Here is a 15187-nt window from a genome sequence, read left to right on the forward strand (position 1 = left end):
GGAGGGGATCCCCTAGGATTTCAACAGGCAAATTGTGTTGCAGAATAGGTTCCTGTTTAAAGAATACTTCATCTATTTCCCGTCTTTCATTTGTGAACATATCATTTTCATGGTCTAGCAAATAGTGTTCTAGAGGATCACTAGGAGGTGCAGCAATAGAAGCAAGACCAATAATTTCATCCTTACTAGGCAATTCTTCCTCACAATGTTGTTTACTAAACTTAGAGAAATTAAACTCATGGACCATATCATCCAAGCCAACAGTAACAACATTCTTTTTGCAGTCTAGCTTAGCATTAACAGTACGCAAGAAGGGTCTACCAAATATAATGGGACAAAAGCTATCTTGTGGAGAACCAAGAACAAGAAAATCAGCGGGATATTTGGTTTTCCCACACACGACTTAAACATCTCTAAGAATTCCCATTGGAGATATAGTATCTCTATTGGCAAGTTTAATTGTAACATCAATATCTTCTAACTCAGCAGGTGTAATATCATGCATAATTTCTTTGTATAATTCAATGGGTATAACACTAGCACTAGCATCCATATCACATAAGCCATGATAACAATGATCTCCTATTTTAACAGAAATAACAGGCACGCCTACCACATGTCTATGTTTATCTCTATCACAAGGTTTAGCAATTCTAGCAGTTTCACCAGTGAATTGAATAACATGCCCATCAATATTATCAGACAAGAGATCTTTAACAATAGCAATATTGGGTTCTACTTTGACTTGCTCAGGAGGTGTATAAGTCCAAATATTGCTTTTACGAACAACAGTTGAAGCTTTAGCATGATCCTTCATTCTAACAGGGAAAGGGGGTTTCTCAACATAAGAAGTAGGAACAATAGGATCATTATAAGTGACAATATTTTCTTCAACTTTAATAGGTGCAGCTACTTTTACTTCTATGGGAGGATGATATTTAAACCACTTCTCCTTGGGGAGATCAACATAAGTAGCAAAATATTCACAGAAAGAAGCTACTATCTCAGAGTCAAGTCCATATTTAGTGCTAAACTTACGGAAAATATCGGTATCCATAAAAGATTTAACACAATCAAACGTAGGTGTCATACCTGACTCCTTACCTTCGTCGAGGTCCCAATCTTCAGAGTTGCGTTTAATTCTATCTAATAAATTCCATTCAAATTCAATAGACTTCATCATAAAAGAGCCAGCACAAGAAGTATCGAGCATGGTGCGATTATTAGCAGAAAGCCGAGCATAAAAATTCTGGAGAATTGTCAATTTTGAGAGCTCATGATTGGGGCATGAATATAACATTGATTTAAGCCTCCCCCAAGATTGAGCGGTGCTTTCTCCTTCGCGAGGCCAAAAATTATATATATATATATATATACATATATATATATATATATATATATATATATATATATAATTGCGATCACGATGAACAAGATGCATAGCGTAATACTTTTGATGAAATTCCAGTTTCAATCTTTTATAGTTCCATGATCTCGTATCATCACATAGCCTATACCATGTCAATGCGTCTCCCTCCAAAGATAAAGGGAAAGCCTTCCTTTTAACGGCATCATCGGGTATACCTGCAAGCTTAAATAGTCAACAAATATCATCCACAAAGCGTAGATGTTCGTCAGGATGCTTTGTTCCATCTCCTGTGAAAGTGTTACCTAGCAGTTTTTCCATCATACCGAAGGAATCTGAAAAGCAGTTTCATTTTCAATAGATTCAGTAGGTTCAGTAGGTTGATGAGAAACTCTTGGCTCAACTGGACGGGCTGAAGATACCCCGAACAAGCCCCTTAAACAATTACTTTCCATGGTAACAAGTGACAGAAAATTTCAGCACACTAAATAAATTTTTCCTTACCAAATTCCACCTACCAAAGGCGCTTCACTCCCCGGCAAGGAGGCCAGAAAAGAGTCTTGACGACCCACAAGTATAGGGGATCTATCGTAGTCCTTTTGATAAGTAAGAGTGTCGAACCCAACGAGGAGCAGAAGGAAATGATAAGCGGTTTTCAGCAAGGTATTCTCTGCAAGTACTGAAATAAATGGTAACAGATAGTTTTGTGATAGGATAAATTGTAACGAGCAACAAGTAACAAAAGTAAATAAAGTGCAGCAAGGTGGCCCAATCCTTTTTTGTAGCAAAGGACAAGCTTGGACAAACTCTTATAATAGGAAAAGCACTCCCGAGGACACATGGGAATATCGTCAAGCTAGTTTTCATCACGCTCATATGATTCGCGTTCGGTACTTTGATAATTTGATATGTGGGTGGACCGGTGCTTGGGTACTTCCCTTACTTGGACAAGCATCCCACTTATGATTATCCTCTATTGCAAGCATCCGCAACTACAACAAAAGTATTAAGGTGAACCTAACCATAGCATGAAACATATGGATCCAAATCAGCCCCTTACGAAGCAACGCATAAACTAGGGTTTAAGCTTCTGTCACTCTAGCAACCCATCATCTACTTATTACTTCCCAATGCCTTCCTCTAGGCCCAAATAATGGTGAAGTGTTATGTAGTCGACGTTCACATAACACCACTAGAGGTTAGACAACATACATCTTATCAAAATATCGAACGAATACCAAATTCACATGACTACTAATAGCAAGACTTCTCCCTTGTCCTCAGGAACAAACGTAACTACTCACAAAGCATATTCATGTTCATAATCAGAGGGGTAATATTGTGCATAAAGGATATGAACATGTTATCTTCCACCAAATAAACCAACTAGCATCAACTACAAGGAGTAATCAACACTACTAGCAACCTACTAGCACCAATCCCGGACTTGGAGACAAGAATTGGATACAAGAGATGAACTAGGGTTTGGAGATGAGATGGTGCTGGTGAAGATGTTGATGGTGATTGCCCTCTCCCGATGAGAGGAGCGTTGGTGATGACGATGGTGATCATTTCCCCCTCTCGGAGGGAAGTGTCCCCGGCAGAACAGCTTTGCCGGAGCCCTAGATTGGTTCCGCCAAGGTTCCGCCTCGTGGCGGCGGAGTCTCGTCCTGAAAGGTTGCTTCTTATTTTTTTCATCGAAAGACTTCATATGGGAAAAAATGGGCGTCGGAGAGCCACCAGGGGGCCCACGAGGTAGGGTGGCACGCCCAGGGGGCGCGCCCCCCACCCTCGTGAGCAGGGTGTGGGCCCCCTGGCCTTCATCTTTGGCGACGATTTTTCTTTATTTATTCTAAGATATTCCATGGAGTTTCAGGACTTTTGGAGTTGCGCAGAATAGTCCTTCAATATTTGCTCCTTTTCCAGCCCAGAATTCCAGCTGTCGGCATTCTCCCTCTTCATGTAAACCTTGTAAAATAAGTGAGAATAGCCATAAGTATTGTGACATAACGTGAAATAATAGCCCATAATGCAATAAATATTGACATAAAAACATGATGCAAAATGGACGTATCATGGATCTTCCCACCCACCCAACCCAGGCTATCAGAACAAGTCAAATTCTCAAGCTCCAAGGTCAAATGCTCCTTATCATCGTCCGCTCTTAGAGGTGACTTGCAACAAGTACCAGCAGAAAGGTTACTACGCGAACAAGTGCTTCAACCAAAGGCGCCTTCCGCCTCCTCCTCCTATGAGATCTTCAAGCAATCTAGTGGTCAAGCATAGTCCCAGGTCTGCAAAGGTGAAAAAGATGAATGCAGCGCAAGCGGAGGAATCTACTGATGTCATAATGGGTAATCTTCCAGTTAATGATATTCCTGCAAAAGTTTTATTTGATATGGCTGCATTTATTTCATTCATATCAAAGCCTTTTGCATCCATGCACGATTTGCATATTGTTGATCTGCCTAAGCCGATAGCAGTTTCCTCTCCGGGTTTGTTCATGAATACTAAAATGATGGCTCTGGATGTTTCTATCAAGATGGGCGACTATAGATTTCTGTCTTCTCCAATGGTCCTTGGTGATTCTGATATTGATCTAATTCTCGGGATGGACTGGCTTTCTAAGCACAAAGCTCAACTTGATTGTGCTGCCAGAGAAATTCAATTGACACACTCTTCTGAGGATGTTATCATCTATGCCGCTCATGACGAAACCATTCGGTTGTTTTCTCTCAATGAGAAGGGCGAGCTAGATGTAATCTCTCAGATTCCAGTCGTTTGTGAGTACCAAGATGTCTTTCCAGAAGAGCTTCCGGGTATGCCTCCGCAATGGCCAGTCCAGTTCGTTATCGATCTTGAGCCTAGCACTGAACCCGTTGCAAGCGTCCATACAAGCTGGGACCTAAAGAGCTGAAGGAATTGAAGAAACAACTCAATGAACAAGAGCGTCTGGGTTTGATCAGACCGAGTTCATCTCCATGGGTTTGTGGAGTTCTTTTTGTCCAGAAGAAGGATGGCACGGACCGACTGTGCGTCGATTACCATCCATTGAACAAGAAGACAATCAAGAAAAAGTATCCACTTCCCAACATCAATGAGCTATTCGAGCAACTCAAAGGTGCTAAAGTATTCTCCAAGCTTGACCTTCGTATGGGTTATCATCAGATTCGCATTCGTGAACAAGATATTCCCAAGACAGCATTCAGAACAAGCTATGGTTCTTATGAATATACTGTCATGTCTTTCGGCCTTGTCAATGCTCCTCCAACATTCTCTCGAATGATGAACTTCATCTTCAACCCCTACACCAATGAATTTGTTCTGGTGTATCTCGATGATATTTTGGTCTTCTCCAAGAATAAGAAGGATCATGCCAAATATTTGCGATTGGTGCTCGACAAGCTCAGAGAGTATCAATTCTATGCCAAGTTTTCCAAATGTGAGTTCTGGCTTGATGAAGTTCTTTATCTTGGTCACATCATCTCCGCCAAGGGCATTGCTGTTAATCCCGAGAAGGTGTCTGCAATTGTGAATTGGGAACCTCCTCAGAATGTCAAGTAGCTCCGCAGTTTTCTTGGTCTTGCAAGCTATTGCCGAAGATTCATTGAGAACTTCTCTAAGATTGCAAAACCTCTTTCCAACCTCCTCCAGAAGCATGCCAAGTATGTCTGGACCCCTGAGTGTGACGTTGCTTTCAACACCCTCAAAGAGAAGCTTGTCTCAGCTCCTGTCTTAACTCCTCCTGATGAATCCAAGCCATTCATAGTTTTCTGTGATGCCTCCTTGCATGTCTCGGTGCTGTGTTAATGCAAGAGAAGAAAGTTGTGGCCTATACTTCTCGTCAGTTGAAGCCCAACGAAAAGAACTACCCCACTCATGATCTTGAGTTGGTGGCAGTTGTCCATGCATTGATAACATGGATACATCTCTTGTTGGGAAGTAAAGTGGACATTTTCACCGATCACAAGAGCCTCAACTATATCTTCACTCAACCCAACCTCAACCTCAGGCAAACTCGATGGGTCGAAATGATTCAAGAGTACAACCAAGTATTGAATATACTCTTGGCAACGCAAATGTGATTGCAGATGCTCTGAGCAGAAAGGCTTATTGCAACAGCTTAATTATCAAGCCATTCCAATCGGACCTTTGTGAAGCTTTCCGCAAACTGAATCTTCAAGTTGTTCCTCAAGGTTTTCTTGCCAACCTCCTAGTCACTCCAACTTTGGAAGACCAGATTCGTGAGGCACAACTCCTGGATACCATGGTGAAAAAGGTGAAACATGGTATCGACAAGGGCATTTCCAAATACAAGTGCTTCCACATTGATGACAAAGATACTCTTTTCTTCGAGGACCGAATTGTGGTTCCTAAAGGCGGTCTGAGAAAAGTCATTATGAATGAGGCACACAATTCCCTTCTATCCATTCATCCTGGAAGTATGAAGATGTACCATGACCTCAAGCAATCGTATTGGTGGACTCGAATGAAGCGAGAAATTTCTCAATTCATGAATGAATGTGATGTCTGTCGAAGGGTGAAAGCAGAACACCAACGACCAGCTGGTCTCCTCCAACCTCTTGCTATTCCGGAATGGAAGTTTGACCATATCGAGATGGGCTTTGTGATTGGATTTCCTAAGTCCAAGCGTGGAAATGATGCTATCTTCGTTGTCATTGATAAGCTTACAAAAGTGGCTCATTTCCTTCCTATCAAAGAATCTATCACAGCAGCTCAGTTGGCAGAGCTATACAGTTCCAGGATTGTATCCTTGCATGGCATTCCACAATTGATTTCTTCATATCGTGGAAGCATCTTCACTTCTAAGTTCTGGGACTCCTTTCAGAAGGCCATGGGCACCAACATTCGCTTCAGCACAGCTTTCCATCCTCAAACAAGTGGCCAAGTCAAGCAAGTCAATCAAATCCTTGAAGATATGCTCAGGGCTTGTGTCATTTCCTTCGGTATGAAGTGGGAAGATTGTCTTCCATATGCCGAGTTCTCCTACAACAACAGCTTCCAAGCGAGTTCGGGCAAGGCCCCGTTCGAAATTCTCTATGGCAGAAAGTGTCATACTCCTCTCAATTGGTCCGAGACAGGTGAACGCCAACTTCTTGGCAACGACTTGATCACAAAAGCCGAAGAAATGTGCAAAGTCATTCGTGAGAATCTCAAAGCCGCGCAATCGCGCCAGAAGAGCTATTATGATGACAAGCACCGTGATGTGGCTTTTGAAATTGGAGACCATGTCTACCTCCATGTCTCTCCAATGAAAGGCACTCGTCGCTTCGGTATCAAAGGGAAGCTTGCCCCTAGATACGTGGGTCCCTTCAAGATCATTGGCAAAAGAGGCGATCTCGCCTATCAACTTGAGCTTCCACCCAACTTTGCGAATGTGCATGATTTGTTTCACGTGTCACAGCTTCGCAAGTGCTTCAAGACTCCTGAGCGCACTATCAACTTCGAAGAAATTGACCTCCAAGAAGATCTCTCTTATCATGAGCACCCCGTTGCTATTCTTGAAGAAACCGAGCGCAAGACTCGCAACAAGTCAATCAAATTCCTGAAAGTGAAGTTGTCACACCATTCGGACCGAGAAGCCACCTGGGAGCGCGAGGACCACCTCCATTCCGAATATCCGGAGTTCTTTCAGTCCTAGATCTCGGGACGAGATCCTCTTGTAGTGGTGGAGTGTTGTATCACCCCGGATGTATCTTTCCATATTTGTAACTCCAACTCTTGCCATTTTCGGCTATTTGTTATGATATTCCCTCCGTGATTGGGTTTTATCTTTCGTTTTGCATATCGTTCATGTCATGCATCTCATATCATGTCATCATGGGGGACGCTGAAAAGGTGTACAACCCCTGATATGAAGTCTATCACTGGTCCGGATTCGGCCATTTTAATTGGTTTGGCTTCTATCCATTTGGTGAACTTGTCCACCATGACCAATAAGTATTTTTTCTTATGGCTTCCGCCTTTAAGGGGTCTGACCATATCCAGCCCCCAGACCGCGAAGGGCCAAGTAATGGGGATTGTTTGGAGAGCGGTAGGGGCCGTATGGCTCTGATTGGCAAAGAGCTGGCAACCGACGCAGTGTTGGACAAGGTCCTGTGCATCTGCTCGGGCTGTCGGCCAATAAAAACCTATATGGAAGGCCTTGTTGACAAGTGCCCGAGCCGCATCGTGGTGCCCACCGAGTCCGGCATGGATTTCAGCAAGGAGCTGCCGCCCTTCCTCTTCGGAGATGCATCTTTGGAGCACTCCGGTTGCACTTTTCTTATAGAGTTCTCCCTCATGGACTTTGTAGGCCTTGGAACACCGCGCAATACAATGTGCTTCATTTTGGTCCTCGGAGAGCTCCTGCCTATTTAGGTAGGCCAAGAAAGGCTCGGTCCACGAGGCGATTACAGTCATGATTTCGTGGGCCGAAGGTGTTATTTCGGTGGCGGAGCCCCCGATTACATCAGATGGTTCGAAATCTAGGGTTGTATTCGGATCCGGGCTAGTGCTGCCAGACTCCCCTTCCCATACCACGGATGGCTTGAACAGCCTCTCTAGGAATATGTTAGGTGGGATAGGGCCGCGTTTAGCGCCGATGCGGGTGAGGATATCCGCCGCTTGATTGTTTTCTCGAGCCACATGGTGGAATTCGAGCCCCTCGAACCGAGCTGACATTTTGAGGACGGCGTTGTGGTAGGCCGCCATTTTCGAATCCTTGGCATCAAAATCTCTGTTTATTTGTGATATTGCGAGGTTTGAGTCCCCGCGCACCTCCAGGTGTTGAATGCCCATAGAGACTGCCATCCGAAGACCATGCAACACAGCCTCGTATTCGGCTGCGTTGTTGGAGTCTGTGTATAATATTTGGAGTATGTATTGGACCGTGTCTCCGGTGGGGGAAGTCAGGACTACACCTGCTCCCAATCCGGCCAGCATTTTAGAGCCATCGAAGTGCATGATCCAATTAGAGTACGCGCCGTACTCTTTAGGGAGTTCGGCTTCTGTCCATTCGGCGACAAAGTCAGCCAATACTTGCGACTTAATGGCCCGCCGCGTTTGTATGTTATGTCGAACGGAAGGAGCTTGGTGGCCCATTTAGCAATCCGTCCCATAGCGTCGCGGTTGTTTATTATGTCATTGAGTGGTACTTCGGAGGCCACTGTAACCGAACACTCCTGGAAGTAGTGTCGTAGCTTCCAGGATGCCATGAAGACCGTGTATGCTATCTTTTGGTAGTGTGGGTATCGGGATTTGCATGGGGTGAGGACAGTGGACACGTATATACTGGCTTTTGGAGCGGGAATTTGTATCCGTCTGCTTCTCGTTCGACGATGAGCACTGCGCTTACAACTTGATGTGTTGCAGCTATGTACAGTAGCATAGGTTCGCCAATATTTGGCGCTGTCAGGAGTGGATTACTGGCCAATAGGGTCTTTATTTCATCCAGTCCGACCGCGGCTGCATCCGTCCACACGAAGTGTTTGGTGCGTTGAAGAAGGTGGTAAAGAGGTAGTGCCTTTTCTCCTAATCAGGAGATAAAGCGGTTTAAGGCAGCCACACATCCAGCTAGTTTCTGGATATGCTTGAGGTCTATTGGGATACCCAACTATGACAGAGCTTGAATTTTTGCCAGATTTTCTTTGATTCCTCTATTGGAAACGATGAAGCCAAGCAACTTCCCGAAGGGTACGCCAAAAACACATTTTTCCGGGTTTAGCTTGATGTCGTATGTTTGGAGGTTGTCAAACGTAAGTCTCAAGTCATCTATTAAGGTTTCGACGTGTCTTGTTTTTATGACCACGTCGTCCACATATGCCTCCACTGTTTTGCCGATTTGCTTCTCTAGGCATGTTTGAATCATGCGTTGATAGGTTGCGCCGGCATTTTTAAGCCCGAACGACATAGTGTTGAAGCAGAAGGGACCATATGGCGTTATGAAGGCCGTTGAGGCTTGGTCAGACTCTGCCATCTTTATTTGATGGTACCCGGAATATGCGTCGAGGAAACATAGTGAGTCGTGTCCTGTGGTGGCATCGATGATTTGGTCGATGCGAGGGAGGGGGGAGGGATCCTTGGGGCAAGCCTTGTTGAGGTCTTTGAAATCGACGCATAGGCGCTAGGATTTGTCCTTCTTTGGTACCATTACCAGATTTGCCAGCCAATCAGGATGCTTGATATCTCTGATGAATCCGGCCTCAAGTAGCTTGGCTAGCTCTTCTCCCATGGCTTGCCGTTTAGGCTCTGAGAAGCACCTAAGAGTCTATTTGACGGGCTTGTATCCTTTCAGTATATTGAGGCTGTGTTCGGCCAGCCTGCGTGGGATGCCCGGCATGTCTGAAGGATGCCAGGGGAAAATGTCCCAATTCTCACGTAGGAAGTCTCATAGTGTGGCGTACATTGTGGGGCTCAACTGTGTCCCGATGGAAGCTGTCTTTGTGGGGTTCGTTGGATGGACCTAGAATTTGACTATCGCGTCTACGGGTTTAAACGAGGTGGACTTGGGTTGTTTGTCGAGTATCACGTCGTCCCTGTCCACTGTGGCGCGCAGCATTGTTAGTTCTTCGGCCGCTAGGGCTTCGGATAATGCTTCCAGGGCTAGTGTTGCAGTTTTATTTTCGGCGCGGAGTGCGATGTCCGGATCACTAGCTAGAGTGATGATTCCATTGGGTCTGAGCATTTTAAGCTTCATGTACCCATAATGGGGTATAGCTTGAAAGCTCGTGAATGCGTCCCGCCCTAAAAGGGCGTGGTATCCGCTGCTGAAAGGAGCCACTTGTAATGTGATTTCTTCGGACCTGTAATTCTCCGGGGTGCCGAATACCACATCGAGTGTCATTTTTCACGCACACTGGGTTAAGGTTCGAGTGGAAAGTAGGTTGAAGTTGAACTTATTCTGAGCTTTGCACCTCGCGAGTGTTTTATGCAGGATGGAAGGTTTACGCTGGTACTTCAACATCGATTCAGTTGCCTTGATCCATTCAGAAAGTTAACGACTGAACTTGTAGTGTCATCTGCCGAGTGCTGTCTTGGTGTGCAGAATCTTTGGCGCGATTGATAGCAGTGTATCCTGGATTTAACGGGATACGAAATTTCAGGGAAGCGCGTGGGATGGGGCATGCCAAAGTAAGCGGGGCGGATAAACAGTAGTGCCTCGATTTCCACGCCATGTACGTTGCGCGTGACTGTTGCGGGATTTGATAGGATCGCCTAGCCCCACACATCAGCCACTCGGAAGTGGCCCTTTATAAGGCGACGGAGCCAAGGCGTCTGCACTGTGTGCGTCTGTTTCTCTTTTTTCTTCCTCTACTTCTTCACTGCATCTAGCTCCTCTTCTCTCGACACTGCCGCTCTGCCGCCATGGTGAAGGACAAGATGGCGGCACTGGAGCATGCGAAGAAGGCGACGGGGGCAGCAAAAGGCAAGAAGCAGAACCGCAGGTCATCATCGCGCTCGGGGCTGCCGCCAGGCTAGATCCAGGGTGATTGGATCCGGTCTTTGCTCTGGCAAGAAGATCTGGATGAGCTGGTGGAGTCCGGGCTGATCGCCAAGGGTGCAGCAAGGCTGCCTGAGGGGGAGACGGAGCCGCAGCCTCGACCGGGTGAGTGTGTACTGCTCGCCACCCACATCGACCAGGGTTTTTTGCTTCCTCCGCACCCCTGCTTCCGGGGCTTCCTGAAATTCTTCAGTGCCCAACTCCACCATTTTTCTCCCAATATCATCATGTACCTTGCCGTGTTCGTGTCGATGTGTGAAAACTTTTTGGGATGTCGACCGCACTGGGGCCTTTCCAAACATATTTTCACCATCTGTTCCCAGTCGGCGAAGAAAGCAAAAACGAGTGACTCGAAGACCCATGTCATCCAGATGTGTGGGGGTTTGCGTATCCAAAAGAGGCAGAGGAGTTCTTTTCCTTCCATGACTCTCGCTGAATCGGTTACGGGCTGGCAGTCGACCTGGTTCTACTGCCAGGATCTCCCAACTCCAGGTCAGTCGACCGGCCTTCCCCACTTCAGTTTTGACCGTGTCCAGACTCCTTCCTCACTGAAAGTGACTGCTGCTGAGAACGTGGAGACGAAGATGCTGGTTGAGAAAGTGGTCCAACTGATTAATGAGGGTGTCACTAGCATGGACCTGCTAGAAGTATTCCTCAGTCGATGCATCCAGCCTCTTCAGGCCCATGACCATCCCATGTGGTTGTATTCTGGGTCCGACCACACTGCTCGTGTTCATCCAGAGGAAGTGCCAGCCAAGCCGTGGCTATGTGGTTGAAGAGCATTACAGGAAACCAGGACAACCCAGAGGAGCCAGGAGAGTCATCCCCTTCAGTGACGACAATCAGCCCGACAAGGTATGTTGTCTATTCCGACTGTCTTTGCATACACATTCCGACTGTACTTGAGCTCGACTGACTTTTACTAGAATTCTTGCCTTGTAGGTTTTTACTGACATGTATTCGATGCCCAACGGTGAACAAGTTCTAGAGCAGGACCAGGAGGGAGAGGCCAGCGCGTAGGAGAGCGGTTAATGGGAATCTTTGGATGAAGACGAGGAGGAGGAGAGCGAGGAGTCAGCCGACGAGGAAGCGGTCAACTCGCCGCCGCGCTCTGAACAATGATCCAAGCAACACCATGACCCGGCGAGCGGGCGTGGAAAGAATGTGGCCCCAAGTACCCACACACAAAAACGCACTCGCACGTCGACTGCGGAGCTGACAGAGAAGGTAGCCAAGCATCCCAAGGTTGCTCCTCCAAAGGCTCGGAAGACTTTGCCGAGGATCAAGATGGACGTCCCCGTCGCTTCAGGGTGAGTATCTTTCTTGCATTTATCTAGCCCGACTGAAGCTTTTGTTCTGACCATATGGATCATGTATCTTTCTAGCCCAACCTCTGCTGAAACTGACATGGATATTGATAAAGCTCCAGGAGACGAGGAGACCAACGATGCGGCCACCTCCCAAGATGGTAAGTCCGTTCGACCAGGCTTCATTTAGTCGATTGAGTTGTTAGTCAGCTGAATTTCTGATGTTTTTCTCTCTCTGTAGTTCTGCGAGAAGTCATCGTGCTTCCTGATGATGAAGAATAAGAAGTGCCTCTACAGGAGAGGAGGAGGAGAGGCGGGGGCTCAAGCAGGAGAAGGATTGAAGTTCAAGTCCCTCAGTCGACGCTGGTGCTTGAGACGGTGGTCGAGTGTTCCGGAGATCCAGTTCGGAACAACGTCACATTTGCCAGCCCACTGACGACTGATCGTCCGTCGGGGTCAACTGCTCCGGCTCCTGCCGCTCCAGTGCAACTCCACGCATCTGACCCAATAGCTGCTTCGGCCGCCTTGGAGCCATCACTCTTTGCTGCATATCAGACCTCAGATGATTCGCCAAGTGCTGCCAGGGAGGCTCTTCGCCAGGTGAACCTTGTCATGGAGCAGGTGAAGGTGATGCACGAGGCCAGTCAGGTGGCTTATAACGCCAACACCGCCCTGCAGACCAATGTTAAGGTCAATGAACTCCGACTGAACTTTTGAATGATGTTTTATATCTGATCACCCACTGGGGTGTGCCTGTGTTTGGAGTTTAGGAAGTCTTCCATTCCACTCGACTCGTGCTGAGTCTTGTTATTCTGTCCGGACCAGTGGGGGCACGCCGAGTGCACCCACTGGGTGTAGTCCCCGAGACCACGGTCGACTGCTGGCAGTCGGCTGAGGTCTCAAAATCTTCTTTTTACCTTGTTTTTTGACTCACGCTGGGCAGACCATGCTGAGTGTTGATCTAGATCAGTGGGGGCATGCTAAGTGCACCCACTGGGTGTAGTCCACGAGACCACTGTTGAATATTTGATTCGTCAGTAGTCTTAGAGTAACTTTCACTGTCATTGTCTTTTCTTTTTGTCGACTGATATATCTCTCTCGCCGACTGCAGAAGTCTTGCGATCTTGGAGCTCGACTTTCTGAGTTAAAGAAGAAGCATATTAGCCTTGAACTTGATCTTGAACTCGCCAAGAAGAACCTCAAGACTGCTCAAGAAGAAACGGCCATCATGGGAGGTAACCAATCGACTCTTCCCCACCTAGTAGCTCACGTCTTTCACTATTTTTTCTTTCAGTCTCTTTGAACCGAGTGACTTCACACAAGCAGATGTGCATAGCGAAAACCATCAACTTCAGGCTCGTCTGAAGAGTGTTGTTTCTTTAGAGAGAATGAAGAAAGCTTTGGAGAAGAAGGACCAGGACCTTGCTGCTACTCAGAAGGAAGCACGTGAGAAGACAATGCTTGCGGACAGGAAGCTGGCTTCAGTCGGCAATTTGGAAGAGGAGAACACGAAGGTGAAGACTGCCATCTCGGAAGCCAATCGAGAAGTTGTGCAACTGAAGAAGGACAAGGAGAACCTGACCAATGAAGTCGGAGGCCTCAGAGCCAAGACAGGCAAGCTAGAGTCCTATCTCGGACAACTTGCCGCGAAATTGGTTCTGAAGCTTGAAGGTACAGCCGCTCGACTGGTTAGTTGTCGTCGATTGAAGTATGTTGTAGTATTGTCGATTCACTATTTTTCATTATTGCATAGAACTTTGCTAGGATTTTGAAGCTAAGACCGGGCGGGTCGAGACAGGTCTCGACCCCATCAATTATCCTGTGAATGATGATGTTGCAATGAACTTGCTGCGGTTGGAATCATGCTTGGACGGCGCCGTTGCCTATCTGGCTCGACTGAAGGCGGCGATGACCCGGGTTGACACCGAACTCTGGCCTCAGGCGGAACTTTCTCAAGATCTCGAGTCACGGATGACTTGACTCAATCAGATTCTTGGTTGAGTGCAGGAGTGGAAGAAGTCATCCGCTTGTTGTGGTGCTGATGTCGCCCTGTCATTGGTTCGAGTGCACTGCAAGGACGCCAGAGAAGACAAGTTGGCGGCCCTCAAGGTCGTGAATACTAAGAAGCACGCCTTCCAGTCCTTCATGGACACGTTCCTTGAGGCTGCCACTCGTATTGCGGACAGCATTGACCTTGACAGCTTCTGCGATCCAGCTAGCCCTTCTCCCGTCGAGTGATCGAAAAAACATTATGATTCATGCTCATTTGCCTCGGAATGCCGAGTGATTATGTAATCGTTGAAACTCCTTCGGGCCTGACACCCGAGTACTTTAATCCGCAGTTAGGAACCTTTGGATTTATCTAAACTTGGCTTATCTTTGAATATGTTGCGTTTGTCTTCGAGCGGAACTCGTTCTTCACTTGGATTGGTTTTTGTACTCTCGATGCAGCTTCTGAGGAAGAGGCCGCAGTCGACCTGTTGGACGAGCGTTGAGCAGCATTGATTAGCTCATTAGCGAGGCACTCAGCAATGGCCTTGACGTTCTTGAAAGCAGTCTGCCTTGGCACTAGCTGTTGGATGAGCCTTTGGCAGCATTGATCAGCTCATCAGCGAGGCATTGAGCAATGGTCTTGACGTTCCTGAAAGAAACTCGCCTTGGCGTCAGCTGTTTGATGAGCCTTTGGCAGTGCGCACAATCTCGTCCTTCTTCTTGACGGTGCAGCCCCGGGGGGAGGGGTCGTGGTCGACCCGTACCATTCGGTTGGGTTTTTCAAACTTAGGCGAGTACTGGACTGCAGCTAAGCCCCCGAGTGAGAGGATTGCTCGCCACTCGGTAGGGTTTTTCAAACTTAGGCGAGTACTGGACTACAGCTAAGCCCCCGAGTGAGAGGATTGCTCGTCACTCGGTAGGACTTTTACACTTAGGCGAGTACTAGACTGCATCTAAGCCCCCGAGTGAGAGGATCGCTCGTCACTCGGTAGGATTTTTCAAACTTAGGCGAGTACTGGA

The sequence above is a fragment of the Triticum dicoccoides genome, chromosome 2B, assembly GCF_002162155.2.
Source record: "Triticum dicoccoides isolate Atlit2015 ecotype Zavitan chromosome 2B, WEW_v2.0, whole genome shotgun sequence".
NCBI classification, from domain to species: domain Eukaryota; kingdom Viridiplantae; phylum Streptophyta; class Magnoliopsida; order Poales; family Poaceae; genus Triticum; species Triticum dicoccoides.